At 35.5% G+C, this 20,583-nt stretch overlaps 1 non-coding gene across 1 annotated transcript; it reads right to left on the bottom strand.

The window, feature by feature from the left end:
- Positions 1–5,029: 5,029 nt before the first annotated feature.
- Positions 5,030–5,136, bottom strand: LOC141634876 (small nucleolar RNA R71). Its single transcript, XR_012539594.1, has one exon. It is a non-coding gene; the product is annotated as a small nucleolar RNA R71 (small nucleolar RNA).
- Between the last annotated feature and the right edge of the window lie 15,447 nt (positions 5,137–20,583).

The raw sequence follows: 20,583 nt of genomic DNA, 5'->3' as shown, positions 1-20,583 counted from the left end.
GTAGAAATGAACAAACAGAGGAGAATTTTGGAGAATGATTTTTGGTTATTGTCAATGAATCAAACTACGTACAAAGATGCAATATATACAACCTCTATGACTTCATATGCGATCTTTTCCTTTTACTAGTTGTTGTATCGTGCGCGGTGCGCACGATACGCCAAGATATTATTACTTACGGGTTTATGCCTTCTTGGCTTATTCTTTGGACCAATTCAAATTTAGTAACAATGCGCGACACCGTAAATAGGTTGAAACTCCTATAACGTCGCATTGTATTATAGGAGAAAAGCCTTAAAGATAATGTATAAACATGTAGTATTAAACAAATTGTTTTTAAGTGACTCCAATATTCATTTACAACTTATCTTACTCGTTGTTAAAGAGTCAGCATATACAAAAAATGAATCCTCTAGCTCAAATATCCAAACACGTTGAATAATCTTACAAATGCACTTTTATTTCTCACTCTACACGGTGAATGTTTGAACAAATATGGCGAAGCAAAAGAATATGTTATTTTTACGAGGAAGAGAACACCTACCATAGAACGCAAGCGACTCGGTTAACTCCATTCGAAATTTATCCCCAATCCTCTACAGTTTTATTTGAGTTAATTACCTTATAATTTTAGGAAAGTCAAAAGCAATGTAGGTGAATAATCTTGATATGTATGTAAAATACCTCAATATATTATTATTTGCGAGTTCTTTGCTCGACAATTTATTCAAGTTTATTAACAAGAGTTAACCGAATTAAAGGAATGCATGCATTTTCCACCACCATAACCATGACAACTTTCATATGTGCCAAGTTCAATGAAATTCATATCATTTATTTTACCTACCATGGTAGAAATGAAAATTGCCCAACACATAAGAAAGTGAAGTACAGTCAATAAAATTCATATCCTTTATTTTACGTATCATGGTAGAAATAAAAATTGCCCAACGTACACATAAGAAAGTGAATTACAACTCAAAGTTTTGGATAACAAATTAAAATACATTGCTGCAAAAAAAGAATATTGGCAGCTAACAAAAAGTACCATAGAGTTCATTGAAGTACAGCCCAAAGTGAGACAAAAAGTACCATAGAGTTCATTGGAGTATAAAACAAAATCCTTTTGTACAATAGAAGAAAAGAGATAAGTGCCTTATAGAAGAGGTTAAATTCGTGTCATTCCAAAACGTTATTGACCTAAAATCTAAGCATATAAGATGATAAGTTTCTATATGGGCCATAGATAGGCCCTCTCAAGGTTAATCCCAATGAAGATTAACACTGGCGAGAGTGGCTATGATCAGGTGAAATGCACCAGCGTCTAGTAAAGGGGAGGAAAAAAGACGCTAGATTCTATGACTCGAGCTGTTACGATCCAAGTCATCCAACCTGAAATCATGAAAATGTAGTATATAATACACCATAGTGTCGGTATGATACGAAACAAACCAAAAGAAGAGAACTCTACTCGCTATTTTACCACCATTTCTATTCTAAAGATAACTTTACTCGTGTCATTTGGGCTCCTAATAGCCTAATCCAACACAACTAATCACCCACTCCTACCCACTCCTACCCTTCCATCCCTCCCCATTTACCTCTGCCTTCAACAATATGTCATGCCCTCTTCCCTTTGAACCCACTGTCGGCCATTAAGCTCCTATTGCGACTCCCATCACTCCATCTCCCTAAGGTCGCCTAAATTATACTCCACAATGATACCTTTTTTTTGCTGTACCATTGACTGACTACTCAGACATTACAACAAATAATTCGAAAACTACAACTCAACACAATTAGACAACAGTAATTAGCGACATTAATTCAACATAAGTTTGTGATTAAACAATATCCAGTAAAACATTAAAGAACAACAAAACCAACATTACACGCTGCCTTACAAACTTCTTATACCAAAGGCTAAGTAGGGGATCTCAAGTGTTAAAACTTTTGATCCACCATGACAAATTTAAAGCTCCACATAAAGTTATTTAAACATCTCTTTGATTAGCCATTTCATAGCAGAAAATAGTTAAGTAGATCAGTTGATGTCACAATGATACTTAAAAGGTTGTGGATTTAATTATTACTCCCTCCGGTCACCTGTTAATTCTCTATATAACAACGTAATGAAGGTCGGCAACATGTGATCAGTAGATGCAGTCGCCCTGATATTAATAAATACCGATGCTACTTACCTAGCCTAGTCTCATTTTCTCTTGCTGACCCTCCCCCCTCTTTTCCTTCCACTCTTTCCCTTTTTCCTACTCCACCTGCCTCTCCCCCTCCTCCCTCGACCCACAGTAAAATGCTAAAAATGAAAAAGAACCACAAATAACTTTTTAATGCATTACGTACACCCTTGTTCCTCGTTGACAAGTACCTTTTAATTCCCATTATAATATAAAAAAATTATACTGAATGTTTATCTATTGCACTCATATAGTCATATCTAACTCCCTAGCTGATTCTACAATAAGAGCATTCATGTAGTGAACATGTCCGATACAAGAGCGACTATTTGGCATGAATTTTTGTAGCAAACATTTACACTTAGTGAAATAACAGTGCCCTTTCGTCATTTGTTCTAAGCTCTCATTTGTGTTGAGAAATACAGATGATTTACCACACACAATTACCTGCCTTGGTAAAAATGATAAATAATATGTAAAGCGTAGAACACAAATATTTGATGACAATTATCTTCTACCTTTTAAATATTTGTGCGGAGGATATACCGTTGACAAGGTCATATAACCAGCTTACTTAAGTTGCATTATTTTTTAAAGATTACAACCACACATTAAAGATTGAAGTTATATGCCTATATATAATATTAATGAAGAAAAGAGGAAGTGCAAAGGAGATTTACTTGCTTCACATCATGAATGGGTGAGTGCCAAACGACTTCCTGAACAGCACCAAAGGCCATCTCCAATCAAGAGCTTTGTTGCTTCATCAAGTGAGATCAGCTCGGCCTAAAAGTGTTATGACAATACTTGAGGCATATAATAGTATATGATATTATTGAAGTACACAATACATAAAAATATAGTAATGCTCATATTAGAAAAGATGAATAACTTGACAAAGTTTTGTGTCGGAAACATCAAAGTCTTCTGATGTGACCATTATTTGAGCACATTTAGTCCCCGAATTAGCCTCGTTCTTATGCTTTTTAGTGCATATTTGGGTCATTTACTATCTTTAGTCCTTTGTTTTACATATTCTTTGAGGTTTTGTTTCCTTGGTAGGAGAGAAGTGAAAACCTTGCATTTTCATGGCAAAATGGAGCTAAATTAATCGAATCTAATGACCAAGCATCAAAGAGAAAACAAGACTAGAAGGACTTTGTACATATTATAGTAGATGGACAATGAAGAAGAAATCCTTGCATCCCCGACTAAATCCCAGAGGATTATTGGAAGAAGAATGGAAGAAAAGGGAGCTGTGACACAAACCGCCCGTCCAACCAAGAAGACGCCCGTCCAAGACGTGGGGAATCCGAGCGTCTTTGCAGAAGGGACGCCCGTCCAAACACTCCACAATCCGCTCGTCCTGCCCAACAATCCGCCCGTCCCGACACCTTGGACGCTCGGATTCCCTTACAGTCCCATACGTCCTTTGTTCATGCTCCATGAAAGATGCGCATATTTATGAAAGACCTGCAAAAAGGAGACCGGCATCTCTTTTGAGAGGAGCGATTCCTCAAGGACTTAATCGTCATTTAAGCCCTTAGTAACTCTAATTTGTGTACCTAATCCCCACTATAAATACCCCATTAGTCTAATTAGATAATCATGTTCTTCTTATCAATCTTTAGTGTAGTTTATAGCATTCTAATCTCTTCTTAATCTTGTAATCAACTTTTAATCAAGTCTTAATACAAATCTCATTTCCTTAATCTCTATTTTGTTCATCTTTTATTTTGGGTAATTGAAGATTATTTTGGTTATTATTGGGAGATTGACAACCTTCCAATAAATCATCAGGTACTTCTATTATTCTTTGCTTTATTTTGGAATCATTAGTAGGTATAATTCTCTTAATCCCTTTTTAATTATTGTTAATCATCTTCATTTATTCATCATGTTTTGCTTTGTTAATATGATTGACAAACTTGTTAACATGCTAAAATTGATAATGAGTGAGTAGTTTCCTTAACTAGGGTTAATGGGTAATTAGGGGAAACCAACATGGGGGATGATTCATGCTTAATTTAATATGTTTTCATAGTTTATTTGGTTGCTTGTTGTGATCTCAACTTATGCACATGTTATGTTTGATGAAATGCGATTAGAGAATATAAAATGGCGCCGTTGCCGGGGAAGGTGTTAACTTGATTTGATTTTCTTAGATTGTTATTAGTTGTGTCTTTCTTTGCCTTGGGGAAGTAAAACTCCTCAAGGTTTGTTCTAATTATTTTCGAGTTGTTTGATATTTTGCATGTCTAGAAGATCACAAGGTAGCTTGTTACCGATTGATCACGAAATTGAAAGGACTTTGACAAATAATAGAAGACTTGCTAGAGGTACTTTGAGAGGTATTGGTGAGGTTGTAGATATTCAACCAAACACTAATGAGTTCATAAACCCTTTTGCAAGAAAAGGTGAGGAGAACCCAACACCCAATCCAACACAAAATCAGCCCACAATGCCTAAATTTTCATCACATTCCGTACCAACCGAGGAGAACCTAACCAATGGTACTCCCACACCACAACACTTAACCGGAAGTTTCATTGCTAAATCCGCATTTATCCAATTAGTCGAAAGAAGCCAATTTGGGGGGATGCCTAGTGAAGACCCTCATTCTCACATCGAGACTTTTTGTGACTATTGTGATGCGATTTCACAAACCGGTGTAACTCAAGACCAAATTCGACGGGTCTTATTTCCTTTTTCTCTAATCGGCACCGCAAAAACAATGGTTGAAGAGCCTTGATAAGGCTACTCTTGGAATTGACTCTTGGAAGAAGTTGGCTCTAGCTTTCTACAAAAAATTCTACCCTCCGGAAAAGACTAACATGCTAAGAGCTCGAATTACGGGTTTTAAGCAAAGGGATGAAGAGTCTTTGTATGATGCTTGGGAGCGGTTCAAAGGAATTTGTCGCTCATGTCCTCATCATGGACTTAGCGAGTGGTTCTTGGTACAAAAATTTTGGAATGGTCTTTATGAAGACTCAAGAAACATTCTCAACATGGGATCAAATGGTATGTTCACCGAAGTTGACCATAATCAAACTTGGAACAAGATTGAGAAAATGGCGGTCCATAACTCACAATATAGTAGACCTCGCAAGGCTACTAGAGGAGGAAAGCATGGAGTGGACTTTATTACTCAATTGGGTGCTCAACTTAGTGCTCATATTGATACCATAAACTTGAAGTTTGAGAAGGCTATGTCTAAACTTGAAGAAGCCCCAAAATCACCAAAGCATCATGTTAATGCCATGGTAGCATCTTCATCAATCCCAAGTGGGATATGTGAGAATTGTGGAACGTTGGGGCATGACCAAAGTGAATGTAGGGGAACAAATGAACAGGTAAATGTTTTTCAAGCATACAAGAGTGGTACCCCTTATTCCAATTATTACAATGAAAACACCAAATTCCACCCAAATCTCTCATACAAAAGCCAAAATGTTCAAAACCCTATCCCAACATACACCCCACCTCCCATGAGAAACCAAAACCAAAGACCCTTTTTCAACCAAAACCAAAGACCCTTTTTCAACCAAAACCAAGGTTACCAAAATCAAATATCATACAATAAACAAAATGACCAAGGTTTTGATGTTCAAAAAGCGGTCCTCCAAATGCAAAAGAATCAATAAGAGTTTTTCACTCAAATGCAAAAGGATAACCAAGCAAAGGACATCACCATCAACAACATCCTAGCCCACACAAAAATGTTGGAAACTCAATTGACCCAACTAGAATCTTCAAGTTCTCAAAGGCAAAAGGGGCAATTACCACCTCAAGGTAATCCCCCAAGACATTAAACGGTTAGTGCCATTCACTTGAGGAGTGGTATGAGATATGAAGGTCCAAAGAAGCAAGTTGAGGATGAAGTTGTGGAAGCTAGTGACAAAGAAGAAGTTGTGTAAAGCTCCAAGGAAGGAGAACCAACAAAAGAAGAAGTTTCAAAGAAAAGTGAAGATAAGGACAAGGAGAAGGAGCCCATTGTGATTAGACTTCCATTCCCAAGTCGTCAAGCTAAGCCTAAGTTCGATGACCAACTTGGAAAATTTATGGAAATTGTGAAGAATTTGGAAGTCTCGATCCCCTTTACGGAATTAATCAATCACGTGCCGGCCTATGCAAAGCAATGAAGGACATCCTTACGAAAAAGAAGTCGATGCGGAAGCTTGAAACAATCGCCTTCACTAAGGTGAGGAGTGCAATCCTTCAAGGGAGTTCACCTCCGAAACTTAAAGATCCGGGTAGCTTCTCAATACCGTGTACCATTGGCGACACCACGATCAACAAGGCTTTGTGTGATCTAGGAGCAAGTGTGAGTGTTATGCCATATTCGTTTAGTAAAAGGTTAGGGATGAGAGAGCTTAAATGTACTAACATCACACTCCAAATGGCCGATAGATCGACGAAGACACCATTAGGGATATGGGAAGATGTTCCCGTGAGAGTTGGGAAATTTTTCATCCTGGTGGACTTTGTCATTGTTGACATGGAAGAAGACTCCAATATTCCGATCATTCTAGGAAGACTTTTCTTGCACACCGCGGGTGCGGTGATTGATGTGAAGTACGGAGAGGTTACTCTAGAAGTGGGAGACGAGAGCATAACTTTCAATCATGACAAGACCATGAGAGCTCCCCGTTTGCATGAGCCATGCTTTATGGTTGATCACTATATCAGGAAGGATGATAGGAAGAAGTCGGAATTCCAATGGAAAAAGAAAGTTGATGATGCTCCATTCAAAGAGCAAGAGAATAGCAACAAAGAGAGCTTGAAAATCTCACCCATGACAAGTGAAGAGGATGGCCTCATTGGCCAAAACAAGAAAGAGGGAGAGTTGTCTCTATCAACTCAAGAGATTTTTAATGATTAAGTAGACGAAGTTTGCAGTCTTTGGGATGATGAGTTCGAAGGGATATTCAATCCCTACATTGATAATGCTATGAACCAAGACCATCATGGAGAACAACAAGTGCAAAGATCTATTGAGGATCTTTATCATGACAATGAACAAGCTTTCGAATACTTCTTCAAGGTGTTGAGTAACATCAACAACACCTTGAACATGCCCCCTTGACATCTCACATCGGATGAGAGTTTGGTGGAGTCCTCCCTAAACCACCATTTATAAATATTCCAACTCCCTAAATTGCATTCAATTTTTACATTGCATTTTTGTCATTTTTGGATTTATATTTTTGTGCCTTGATCAAGATATTCATCATTTTTTAGAGAAGTGAGGGAGGGACTTATGACTTTATTGATGTGTAGTGCTTTGACTTAGTGTGGGGATAGCAATTGCCTAGGCTATTCATGCCTTTGTAGTGCCCCCACAATGAAGAACACGAGAATTGAAGATTGAAAATGACACGGGTTAAGCAGTACCCACGGATGGACCTGAATCCGAGTGGACAGGAAGGAATCCGAGCATCTCACTGGAGAATCCGCCCGTCCTGATGAATTCGAGCGTCCAATATTACCAGACGCTCGTCTGGCTGAGCTGTGGGATATAAAAAATGGCCTGTCACAGAATCCGAGCATCCCAGTGAGGAATCCGCGCGTCTGATACAAGACGCTCATCTTGCAGAGAAGACGCTCGTCTTTATGCTGTTGAAATTTAAGGAATCACCCTGTAACAAAATCCGAGCGTCTTTCAAAGAATCTACTCGTCCCTGCTGCTGTTTTCAAAATTAACGGGTCTTTTAAACCCTTACTCCCTCATTCATTTTCATTTCTTCTACATTCAAACACTACCCTCAACACAAAAACCCCAAAAACCCTCATCCTCTACATCAACAAAACAAGATTTCCTCAACCAAATTCAACAAAATAAAATCCAAACTTCCCCACAACAAAAATTAATCACTCCTTTTACAACAAAAATTCATTCAAACACCAAAAATTTCAACCTTTGAGTCGATTTTTAAGATACAAAGCAACATTCTTTCATCTTAAATCGATTTGTGCATACCTAAAAATTGAAGATTTCATTCTCTCTTTGGTGTAATCAACAATGGCAAGAACTAAAGGAGGTAACAAGGCACCCCCAAAGAAGACACTTTCAAAAAGGCAACAACTTCTTCAAGCAAAACAATTGTCTAAGGCATTGGTAGTTCATGAGGCAAGGTTGGAGGTTCAACAAGGTGCCCCTATTGAAGCTACATCATCAACAACTCCGGTCATTGAGCAACTATCTAATTATCCAGAGGTAATTTTCACTTCTGACTCTCATAGGGATAAATTTGTTCTCTTTGCTAAGAAGACCATTATGCCTACAAAATATATTTGTGAAGATACTTTGTCTAAGTTGGGTGTTCTTGAACAAACCAAAACCTTCTTTGAGGCTATGGGATTGGGTAAATTGTTCACCATGAAGGAATTGACATACCCCTCCCTCACATTGGAATTTTTGAGTTCCTTGAAAGTTACAAGGGTGGAAACTAGAACCCACATCGAGTTTCGTCTTGCAAATACCAATAGACGCATCACTTTTGGTGAATTGAGTAAGATTTTAGGCCTTAGTGATACCCCGTACTATCACAAGATCCCCAAAAAGTATGACCCCGCTCCTCTTTGGGAGGCAATTTCCGGAACGAAATTTGTGCGCTTTCATGATTGTCGTGCTCTATTAGTCCACCATCCGGGCATTAAAGTGTGGCATAAGGTCATTGGGAATACTTTGCTAGCAAGAAATAGCACTAATCATCTTACCAAGCTCGATTTTGTTCTTCTTGAGTCGGACTTGAACATAGGAAGGGAATATACTAAGCAATATAATGCTCTAAGACTTTTGGTTGAAAGATGGCTTAATGTCGATTGTGGAAAAGAGGGCACCGCTTTTATTGTGAATGGAGGACTAGTTACCCATTTGGCCAAGCACTTTAACCCAAATTTCAACAAAGATAAGACTTATGTGGCGGTCAAAGGAGGTCATCTCATTGATATGGACACCATGATTCACAAGTTTAAGTGGGTCAAGCATGCTCCTCTTGACACCAAATATGGGTGGTTAACCAATAAAGCTAGGTCCTTCACTTTGCCTTCAAAGATTTGCCGATTGAGTGTTCACCGACCCAACTACCTTCTTCCACTCTCCAAGGAGACCGAGTACATTATTCAACAACAAAGAGGCGAGATTGATGAGCCCTCCTCCTCTATTGTCACACCACCCTACCCATTTGAGTATCACGAGTTTAAACCCAAGGATGTCAAGGTAGGAAATGATTACATGACTCTACTCATGAGTGAAATGCACAAGCAAGCTTACAATGATAGAGTGGATGCTTACAAGGCCCAATATCCGCCCCTCCTACATCTAGCTAGGCAAGGACTTCTTGATCCATCATATCCTTTGCCTAGTTGGGCGGATAAGGAAGTTTTCTTTCCTAGCACCTCTAGTGGTGGAAGACCGCGTGGAGAGGATTTTGTTGATGAGGGTGTTGATGAAGAAGGTGAAGAACAAGAGGTTTAAGAGAATGTTGAAGAAGAAGAAGCTCAAGATGAGGAAGGAGAAGAAAGTGAGGAAGAGCAAGGAAGTGAAAGTGGGAGTGGAGATGATTCCACTTCTATGGAGGAAGCTGATGATAATGATGATATGATGGAGGATTAGCGAACCTTGGAGGCTCCTACACTCTTTAACCCCTCTTATGGTTTGTCCACTTCTTTTTTTTCTTTATTGTATTTTGATCATTTGTTTGAGGAGTCCTAGCAACATGGAGGACTAACACCTTGGCTCCATTAAGGTGTTCTTTTTATTGTTCCCACATGTAAAATCCAAAATGACAATTTGTAGTTTCATACATTGCATTCCGTGTGCATGAACTACCCCAAAATTCAAGACATTAGAAATAATGTCTATTTTGGTTTGGGGAAGTTCATGCATACGCATCGGGAGGTAATCTAAATTACGCTCTCCGCCATAACAAAAACCCATGCATCATGTAGTGAAGATTACTATAGTTTGCATTTAGTTTAGAAATCATGCATCATGCTTGCATAATTTCCTATTGTATTGGCCATTGAGGACAATGCCCATACTAGTGTGTGGATAGGAAATTCTAACTTGACGTTTATTCAAAAATCCAAAAAAAAAATTGAAAAAATTCGAAAAAAAATTGAAAAAATTGAAAGATCCAAAAACATGTTCATTTCCTTTGTTGGGAAATGTGTCCTCAACAATAGTGCGATCACATGATTTAAATATCATTATTAATTAAATCTCATACCTAGAATACGAAAGGGATGATACATTACATATATAGTCAACTGGTCCACACATATCGGTAATGATTGGCTGGTTAGAGTTTAACATTACTGTCGTGCGACGGTGGTGATCAGTTGATCCCTTGAGGTCACACCTAAAGGACGATTCCCTTGATTGAAAAGGTCAATTAATTGTATGCCGATACAGATTAATTAATTCCTTAAAATTGAACAAATTATTATCATAAGAGAGAAAATGACATCTTATTCTAATGTGATTAAATAAGATTTTATTTAGTAATTTAAGAAGTTATATTACTAAAATTAATCGGTGTTTGCGAAACACGCGAGATGAGAATGATAAGTTAGTTATAATTACAAGATATTGTGAATTAAACTAACTAGTAATTAAATGACCATTTTATGAGAAAGTAATTTTATATTACTAGTCAATTTGTTAAATATGATTTTTTTAATTTGTAAATGATATTTAATTTGTTAAATATGCATTTTAAATTAAAACATGACATAAGAAATGTCACATGTCACATGACATAAAATTGTACAATTGACAAAAATAAAATGGACTCCATGTTACATGGAAAACCGGTTTTATATGTAGTAAGTGGGTTTTGATGGTTTTTGTTATTTAAATAATAAAATAGACATCATGATGACACCTACTACTAGCTAGCTTTTCTTGTGAAGAACAAAAGCAAATTGGGAAGATTAATTTGACTACCCAAAAAGCCCACCCAACCGGTTTTAAGCATTGAGAATTAGAGAGTTTTTCTCTAATTAATTCATTCTTACATTTTTATGAAAAACCTCCCTTCTCTCTCTTGTTCTTCATAAAAATTCATTTTTTGTGAATTGAATTTGTTTAAATCAAACACTAATAATACTAGAAGTAGTATATGAGTATTAGTAATAGATTTTAAGGTAACCTACATTACAAACATCTAGTACATGTTAGTTTGTGGTATTAAGGGATAGTTTTGGGTGCTACTAATTGGAGGGCTTCTAATTTGAAGTCAAGAATGTTCATCCATTAATGGAAAGCTCAAGAACTAACAAGAAGGAGATCTTGTTGGTGCCCAATATGACCGAAATTCATATGGTGAGAAAATGTTTTCTTATCTTCTTTTATTTTAGTTTGCATGCATAAGATTTAGTAATTAATTTTATGACTAAATTAATTAGAACATATATGAATATGTTAATATTGAGATATAGATTTCCAACAAGCGGTATCAAGAGCACAAGGTTGTTTGCATGCAAATCGGTTAAAAGTTTTTCCGAGTTATAAAGATTAACATATAAAACTTGTATAATTTGTGTTATTATGATATATCACGAAATTAATTTATGCATGTTAAAATTTCTGGTCCTAAAATATTTTTAGGATATTTTGGTTATTTTATGGATTGTTATTGTTCATATTATACTATAATGGCATTAAAAATATGATTTTATGAATAAAATGTCATTTTCGGACTAAAATTAGCTAAACTTCGAATTTTCCAGTGATTTTTGGATATGTTGTCACGTATATTATTTTGAGATGACCTGTAAATTTTCATATTTTTTGGACTTCTTATGCTCGAAAAATGGATTTTTCATTATTAAAATCGGATTTAAGTGAAAAATAGGTTAATATGAGATAAATTTCGAATCTGGTCATAGAAATTTAGTATGTTGTCACATGCAATATTACAAGATGTGTGTAGAATAATAGGGTATATTGAAGTCTTTTTGCATGATTTATGGATTTTTGAAGAAAAATGACATGAATAATGACTTAATTAGTGAAATATTAATAAAACATACTCCATGACTAAGGAAAAACGTCCAATGTTGCATTTTATTATCTCTTTCAGATCTAAAATTGAAAAGTTGGTGAATATAATTTTTCTCATGTTTTTATGATTATTTAGTTAAAACCGATAAACCGCAACATTGTTTTTCCGGATAAATTTCGAAATTTTTAACCTAAGTTTTTGAACATTATGAGTGTCATGGTATTTTTCCAGAATGTTCATGAGTTTAAATTTCAAATTTTGAATTTATTTGAAATTTTGTGATCTATTTGAAGTTTATAGCTTATTTTTATAATTTTAAGTCCATTAATGAACAAATTTAGAAATATGAGTTAATTATGGTCAAATAATTAGTGAAGACTAAATTTTGAGTCCTAAGAGGTTAGGGTAATTAACTTATGCATAAATATGAATTTATGTAATTTTGTGATTATAAAATGTTGAAATCACGCAAATCCGTAAAAACCGAGTAATATACGATCTCGGCTATTTAAAGGCGATTTAACATAAAATTGGGCATGTTCGTACATATTATAATGCTGCATTTTCTTTATGATTGTCATAATTTTATTTATGTAATTTTTGAATTATGTAATTTTTACTTAGTATGGCCTTAGTTTTTAATTGGTATTTCCCGAAATGTATGGGAATATCGATTCGGTTGTAATTTATTGTGATCTCGTATCACCGTTTTGTAATTTAATAGATTTATTTTATTTTAATTACAAATGTATAATAGGAAATTATGTAATTTGCTATGTAATTTAAATTTATCTCGGAGTTCCCCAAGACGGATTTCTTCAAGATGGCGATACATAAAGACGGTGTTACCTCGAGATGCGTGCCACAACCGAAGTTCAAGGGATCAATGGAGTTGGTTTCCGAATATGTAATAGTTAATTTGATTTTCTATTTTAGGAAGGCCATACTAGGATTTTTTTATGCTTTGCATTTTATTTATATGTCGCATGCATCGCTAAATCGCCATAACTAAAACATGCATCTTCTTTCATCGAGTTTATCGACCGTGTCAATTAGAATTATCATAGTTCACCGCTTTAGTTCACTTAAAACGTGATAGATAATAAATTGACATGACCTCTCGCTAAAACAATTAATTGAGACATAGCCTTACCAAATAGTAGAAACCATGAAAACCTATTTCGCGAGGGAGTGCACTCGGCCCTACCGGGGTACAAACCTTGTTACGTAGGGGATGTGGGTGATGAATGTTTATCCATCGAGTTCATGTTAATGAGGGTTTCATCGGCCATACCGTGCCCAAGTTGATGTGGATTTGGATCGTGGACACATTTATTCGAAATTTGGATTGAGTTCAACGGAAGTATTCGTGACCGTAGTTGCATGTGTTCCGGGCTATAGATAATTATTAAAGTAATTTTATCGACCAAGAGTTCTAAAAGTAGAATCGATTAAAACGTTAATCCACCGAGTTATATTGATAAGGGTTTCATCGGCCATACCGTGCCTAAGTCAATATGAATTTGGGTCTTGGAATCATTTATCATAGTTGGGTAGAGGTCACTATGTAAATGCTTTACTTGTTATTTACAAGTATTAATAAAACGATAAATGTTAAGTTTTCCCACTATTCCGTTTTTATATTGTTCTATTTCTTTACCACAATTCATATACGATATCATTTCGATTTTGATACAAATCTCCATTAAAATAGCGTAACTAAAGACAAAATTTGAATTTGCTTCTAAAACCTCAAACGAACCATTGCTAAGGATCTCTTGTAAAGAGTATAGATTAAAGTTATTCATTATCAAACAGGTTTTTCATTCTTGACTACACTTCTACTTACAATGGATTATGTTTCATAGACTTAATTGAATTAAGTACCTTGAAGCGATAAATTGTTTTGGTGATTAGATTTTCAGAATTCGTAATTGAGCAAAATAACGCAACCACTTCAATGAAAGTTTTAAGACTAAAACGAACAAATGAAGAGTAATCTTCATGAATTCAATTTTGCTTCTCAAAGCAAAGACTCATTGAAATGAGTGGGAGCATTCTCTTAAACCGTTAAGATGAGGACGAGGTTCAAGAAGTAAAGATTATAATGGAATTGATACAAGGTAATGTTGAAAGTAAAGTTGTTGAGAATAGCGATACTAAACTTATCAATTCCGACCGATAAAGTTTCCATTGTCTTAAATGTTGGACACAAGAAAGGAAACTACCCCAAATTATTGAAGAATCAACAAGTTAGTTGTGGGACATCTAATGGGATCTTCTTCTTTAAATGTTTATTTGATTAAACATAAATTTTGCTAGTACCACTTCATCAATATTAGAAACCAGTGGAGGTTTTCATCATTGTATTCGACACATAAGATGATTAGAATATGACGACTAGCAACAATAATGTCGAGAGATAGAGTAATTGTGTACTCAATCTAGTTTTTGGATTTAAAGTTGTACTTAATTGTGACTATTAAGTGCATAAACTCTAAATAAGAATATAAACTTGTTAAGATACAAAAGAGGTTTTCACTTTTGTGACCCTATACACCACGATTGGATGTATGGCTAGCCCATTGTCAAGGTGATTATATTCTAAACCAAACTAGAATGATATATCATGTAGATGATGTAAGATTCAAATTGGTAACCCAAGATTAAACCTTAAATTTTGGAATGATGAACGCAAAGAGTTATCGAGTACTCTTGAAACCATTAGATTGTTAATGGTATATGCGTATCTTGTATTCAAAGCAAGATGTCTCGCGCCTTTTGGTTGAAAAGGAGATCAAGGTTGTAAATCATCGATCCAAAATAGGTTGATCATTTTCTTTTACCAATGATTTAAGTTGACGCTAATATGTTCACTTAATAAGGTAAATAGAAAAATCTTTGAAGAAGTTTAAAGAGTTCAAGGAATCACGATTTAGTCGTGATGGGATTATCAAAGTGAAGACTTTGATATAAGCCAAAGGAAATGTGATATAGTATCACAAGTTAATCTCTTTTAGCACGCATTATGGATTAATGTGTGGTTGGATAAGAAATCAAACGCTATTCAATATGGTTTGGACTTCAATCAAGTTACTTTGAGTTACTTGATCCTTTTGGGGATTTTATCATTTTTGTCTAAATTATTTTTCCACTAAATCGAATCATATGAGATATGAAATGGTAAGGGTACCATGTTTGTAAGTTTTCACAAGAAACAAATGCTCATTTTTTCCCTTTTCAATTATCACGAGTACGACGGGTTTGCGGCTCGTGAAGTTGTCTTTCTAAAATACAAGTTTATTTCTAGAAGACAGAGTGGGAGAAATTATTCAAGAGCCACAAAGAATGCCACAGAGAATGTTATGTCGCAAGAAACTGGTCTTTCTTGGCTACATGAGACGTTTTGTGTAAGACATTGTTTCTTCAAAACCTAGGGGGTTAAATTCGTCACTTGTTAAAAATGATGAATTCATGCTACTTTTAAGAAAGTAAAGAGCTTATAACTTACAAAAGAAATTGTTTGATTCAAGTTGATTACTTCTAGAAAGTAATGAACATATGACTTACATAAGAGTGTTTAAGTCACAACTCAATACAAGGCTTAAAGCCATGAAAATCCGAAACAAAAGGGCTTGATTAGTGACAAAGGGTTTTGCACTAATAAAGAGAGATTTCAAAGCAAGATTGGTTGCAAAGAGTTTTGCACTAATTGAAATGCTTAAGTCTATTTGGATTTTCTTAGGGATTGTATTTCATTATGAGGATACACATACAACATGTGAATCTAAAACCCACTTCTTCAAAAGAAGGAATGTATTCAATACATGTCATGAGTTTTATAGATTCTTGCAATCCTAAGATAATGTGCAACTTAAGAGATGGTCTTAAGTAGGACATCAATGAGTTAGAATCAATGTTTTGATCATGTTATAAAACTTTTCTCGATAAGTCGAGAAGTTGTGTTTATACATGGAGTTTAGTGGGAGTTACGGTAATTTTAATTAGTCTTATATGTGGATGACATATTGATCATTGCGAATGATTTAAGACTTTTGGAGTATTATAATACATCTTTAATATCCGGATTTATGAAGATAAATCCACATGATATTGGCGTCAATAAGAAGTCTTACGTTGATAAGATTCATGACTAGTTCAATTAAATTGAACATATTTGATTGATTCCATTTTCTTCCGCTGCCGGATCAATTAAATAAGTAATGATGTATAACACTTCATATACCTTGAGTATGATGAATTGTTTTCAAAATCGAATTTAAGTAATCTTTACCAAGTAAGCAATAAAGATTACCCTTAAGTACTTGCAGAAGCATTAAGGAAGTAAAGCAAAGTGTTTATGATGCAATTTTGTGTAAGGGTGTTACACAAGTGACAATTGACAATTGAGATTGCGCATGGTTTCCGACAATACCATAATCAAAATACATTAGGATGGTTAAGATACCATTGTGGCTATGTTAATTAAGAAGTAGATTTTTTAGAATCAATCTAGGCAATAAAGAACAATGAGAGATATTTATAACGGAAATTGAGTACACTTGCAATCATGGGATGTGCAAGAGGGATGGGTCCGTACATTAATCGTGAAAAAACAGTGGGAGCTATTCTAAGACTAGAGGGACTATGTCTTGATTGGATCTCGACACGTACTCAGAAAGTTTTGTAATGCAGATGTATACATTACAAAGGAAAACGAGTATGTAGTAAGGTTGAGTAAGGTACAAGAAGTTGATAAAACCTACTAACCAAAGCCTTCTCATAGGCTTAACATGATGAGTCATGTCATTTCAATTGAATTGAAATGAACAACTACATACAAGGTCAAATTAGATTATAGAACATGAAATAGTAATCAGGCATTGACTATTCATATGTGATAATCACATTTGTCGTTCGAGTTTTTACTTTAAAAACTCCTTTTATACTTTGTTACATCCAAACGGGTTGTAGAGACAACATTGAACCCCGTTAAAGTGAACACGGATTAACATTGTATTCGCTCATAGTCACTTGTATGAGGTGACGTCTCGAAGGGACTAGAGTGTGATGCGATTGATGGCAAGTTCAAGTGCCATAGAGTCATGTGAGATGACTAGTCGATCACATAGGCAGACTGTTAGGAACACTTTGTCGGGCAGTGACCGCTTATAGAGTTCTGGCAAGTTTATATAGCCTGGTCGTGGCGAGAGCTACTATAGTATTCTAATGAGTCGATTCTTTTGACTAAAGACTGTTCGCCTAAGATGGCACAGTTTCAGATTAACTTTGATTTGTGTTACTACGACCTTCGTAAATGGGGTCAAATGGGCATATTTTGGGTTATGATGGTTGTGGCTAGTCGAAGGGAATAAGTGCGATAGGAATTGTTCACCCCCTTGTCAGGGTTAGAACAATATCTCAGGGCCACTCGAGGAGTAATGAACTGGAAATGCGTGGCCACGCTCGGAAGGTATCCATGGTGGATAAATTCCGGTCAATCAGTTATTCTCCAGATCGAGGAAACCACTCTCGATATAATCACTTGCAAGTACGACCCGAAAGACACCTTGAATTGAGTGGGAGATAGTAATAGGACAAGAGAATTGGTGACGCACACTTGTCGAGGACAAGTGGGAGATTGTTGGGAAATGTGTCCACAACAATAGTGCGATCACATGATTTAAATATCATTATTAATTAGATCTCATACCAAGAATACGAAAGGGATGATACATTACATATATAGTCAACTGGTCCACACATATCGGTAATAATTGGCTGGTTAGAGTTTGACATTACTGTCGTGCGACGGTGGTGATCAGTTGATCCCTTGAGGTCACACCTAAAGGACGATTCCCTTAATTGAAAAGGTCAATTAATTGTATGCCGATACAGATTAATTAATTCCTTAAAATTGAACAAATTATTATCATAGGAGAGAAAATGACATCTTATAATAATGTGATTAAATAAGATTTTATTTAGTAATTTAAGAAGTTATATTACTAAAATTAATCGGTGTTTGCGAAACACGCGAGATGAGAATGATAAGTTAGTTATAATTACAAGATATTGTGAATTATACTAACTAGTAATTAAATGACCATTTTATGAGAAAGTAATTTTATATTACTAGTCAATTTGTTAAATATGATTTTTTTAATTTGTAAATGATATTTAATTTGTTAAATATGCATTTTAAACTAAAACATGACATAAGAAATGTCACATGTCACATGACATACAATTGTACAATTGACAAAAATAAAATGGACTCCATGTTACATGGAAAACCGGTTTTATATGTAGTAAGTGGGTTTTGATGGTTTTTGTTATTTAAATAATAAAATAGACATCATAACGACACCTACTACTAGCTAGCTTTTCTTGTGAAGAACAAAAGCAAATTGGGAAGATTAATTTGACTACCCAAAGAGCCCACCCAACCGGTTTTAAGCATAGAGAATTAGAGAGTTTTTCTTTAATTAATTCATTTTTACATTTTTATGAAAAACCTCCCTTCTCTCTCTTTTTCTTCATAAAAATTCATTTTTTGTGAATCAAATTTGTTTAAATCAAACACTAATAATACTAGAAGTAGTATATGAGTATTAGTAATAGATTTTAAGGTAAACTACATTACAAACATCTAGTACATGTTAGTTTGTGGTATTAAGGGATAGTTTTGGGTGCTACTAATTGGAGGGCTTATAATTTGAAGTCAAGAATGTTCATCCATTAATTAAAAGCTCAAGAACTAACAAGAAGGAGATCTTGTTGGTGCCCAATATGATCGAAATTCATATGGTGGGAAAATGTTTTCTTATCTTCTTTTATTTTAGTTTACATGCATAAGATTTAGTAATTACTTTTATGACTAAATTAATTAGAACATATATGAATATGTTAATATTGAGATGTAGATTTCCAACATCCTTTGTAGTGTAGTCTTGTATATATTGTTTGTATATATTGTGTTTGTCTATGCTTATTTACATTGATCGACTACGCCACGTCCGAGACATGAGGATATTGAAGACCGCATGGTATGATCATTCCAATCTCATTTTTCCTCTCTATGTTAATGACTATGTGGCTTTATTTTGATTGATGCGGTATAAACAATGTGAATTTCGGACTTTCATTTAGATTATTTGGCATACTAGTTGGTAGAATCATATGCATTAGGTTGTATATATGTTAGTTACATCATGGCATGTAGTTTGCATGTTAGAAAAATTTTGTGAAACCGTCTACTTGGGAAGCTTGACAAGTGTATATAGGCCCTAATAGATGCTTTTTCTTCTTAAGACTTTGCTTGTTAGAATACTTGTAAAACACCCTAGGATGTGTCATGCCAGTATCCTTTGACCTATGGATTAAGGCCTAGTAAAGAGTACCTTGTGGTGTGATAACTCCTTGGCTACCGTTTATTCCAAGGTGACCCTTGAAACCATGTAACCATCATTCATCCATGTTCTACCACATTTTTTGTCATCAAAGGGAATGGGCACAAAAATAAATTATTCAAAAATTTGAGTTCAAGAAAAGAAAAGAAAAGAAAAAGTTTACAAATTGCATCAAAAGAAAAGAGGAGTAACAAAAATGAAAACTTCTATGCTTCAAATATAAGGCACCCTCGTTACTAATTGCGGTGACTTTGAAAATGTTCAAAAGAAAAATGTAAAAGTTGAAAAGTTGTCAAGTATTGAAATGCCAGAAATCAAAAGAAATGGCAAAAGAAAATGTTCTCAAATGTTATATGCCACAAGATATTGGGGGGAAAAACAACAAAGCAAACTCCCAAATGAATCTCAAATTCTATCGATCCCTTTATCCATCGTATCCACTTTTGTGCATGGTAGAGAGGGGACGACCCTTCTCCTTGTCTAGGCAAGAAGGGGAAATCAACGATCCTCCAGTGTTTCTAACGCCATTGTAATACCCGCCCATTTAGGGACCCTTTGACCAGCGTTGACTGAGCTTGGGAGCGGGAATAGTTCTTAGAAGTGCGTGCCAAAGCTATCTTGGGTTACGAGTTATGAGTGGTACTCGATAAAGTAGAGGCTACTCGATCGAGTAGCGTGGTTACTCGATCGAGTAGGGGGTCGCTCGATCGAGTATGTGGGGTACTCGATCGAGTATCGGGTTTTCAGCGAGGGTTTTTAATCGCGTTTTGTTAAATCCGCAAATCATTTATGCCTCATTCCTTCTATTATCTAGTCGCCCCTTTCCCTTCCCTTCACCATAAAACCTCCACGGAAGCCTTTTGAAGGTCCTTGTGCCTTAAGAGAGAATAGCTTGAGTCGGGTAGCGGTCTTTTGCCGGGTTTCGCCTTGTAGGTATGTTGTCATCATCATCCGTATCCTTGT

This window comes from Silene latifolia, chromosome Y (genome assembly GCF_048544455.1).
Source record: "Silene latifolia isolate original U9 population chromosome Y, ASM4854445v1, whole genome shotgun sequence".
Classification (NCBI taxonomy): Eukaryota; Viridiplantae; Streptophyta; class Magnoliopsida; order Caryophyllales; family Caryophyllaceae; genus Silene; species Silene latifolia.
Note: the sequence above shows the minus strand (reverse complement) of the source record. Positions and strands in the feature narration are given on the sequence as shown.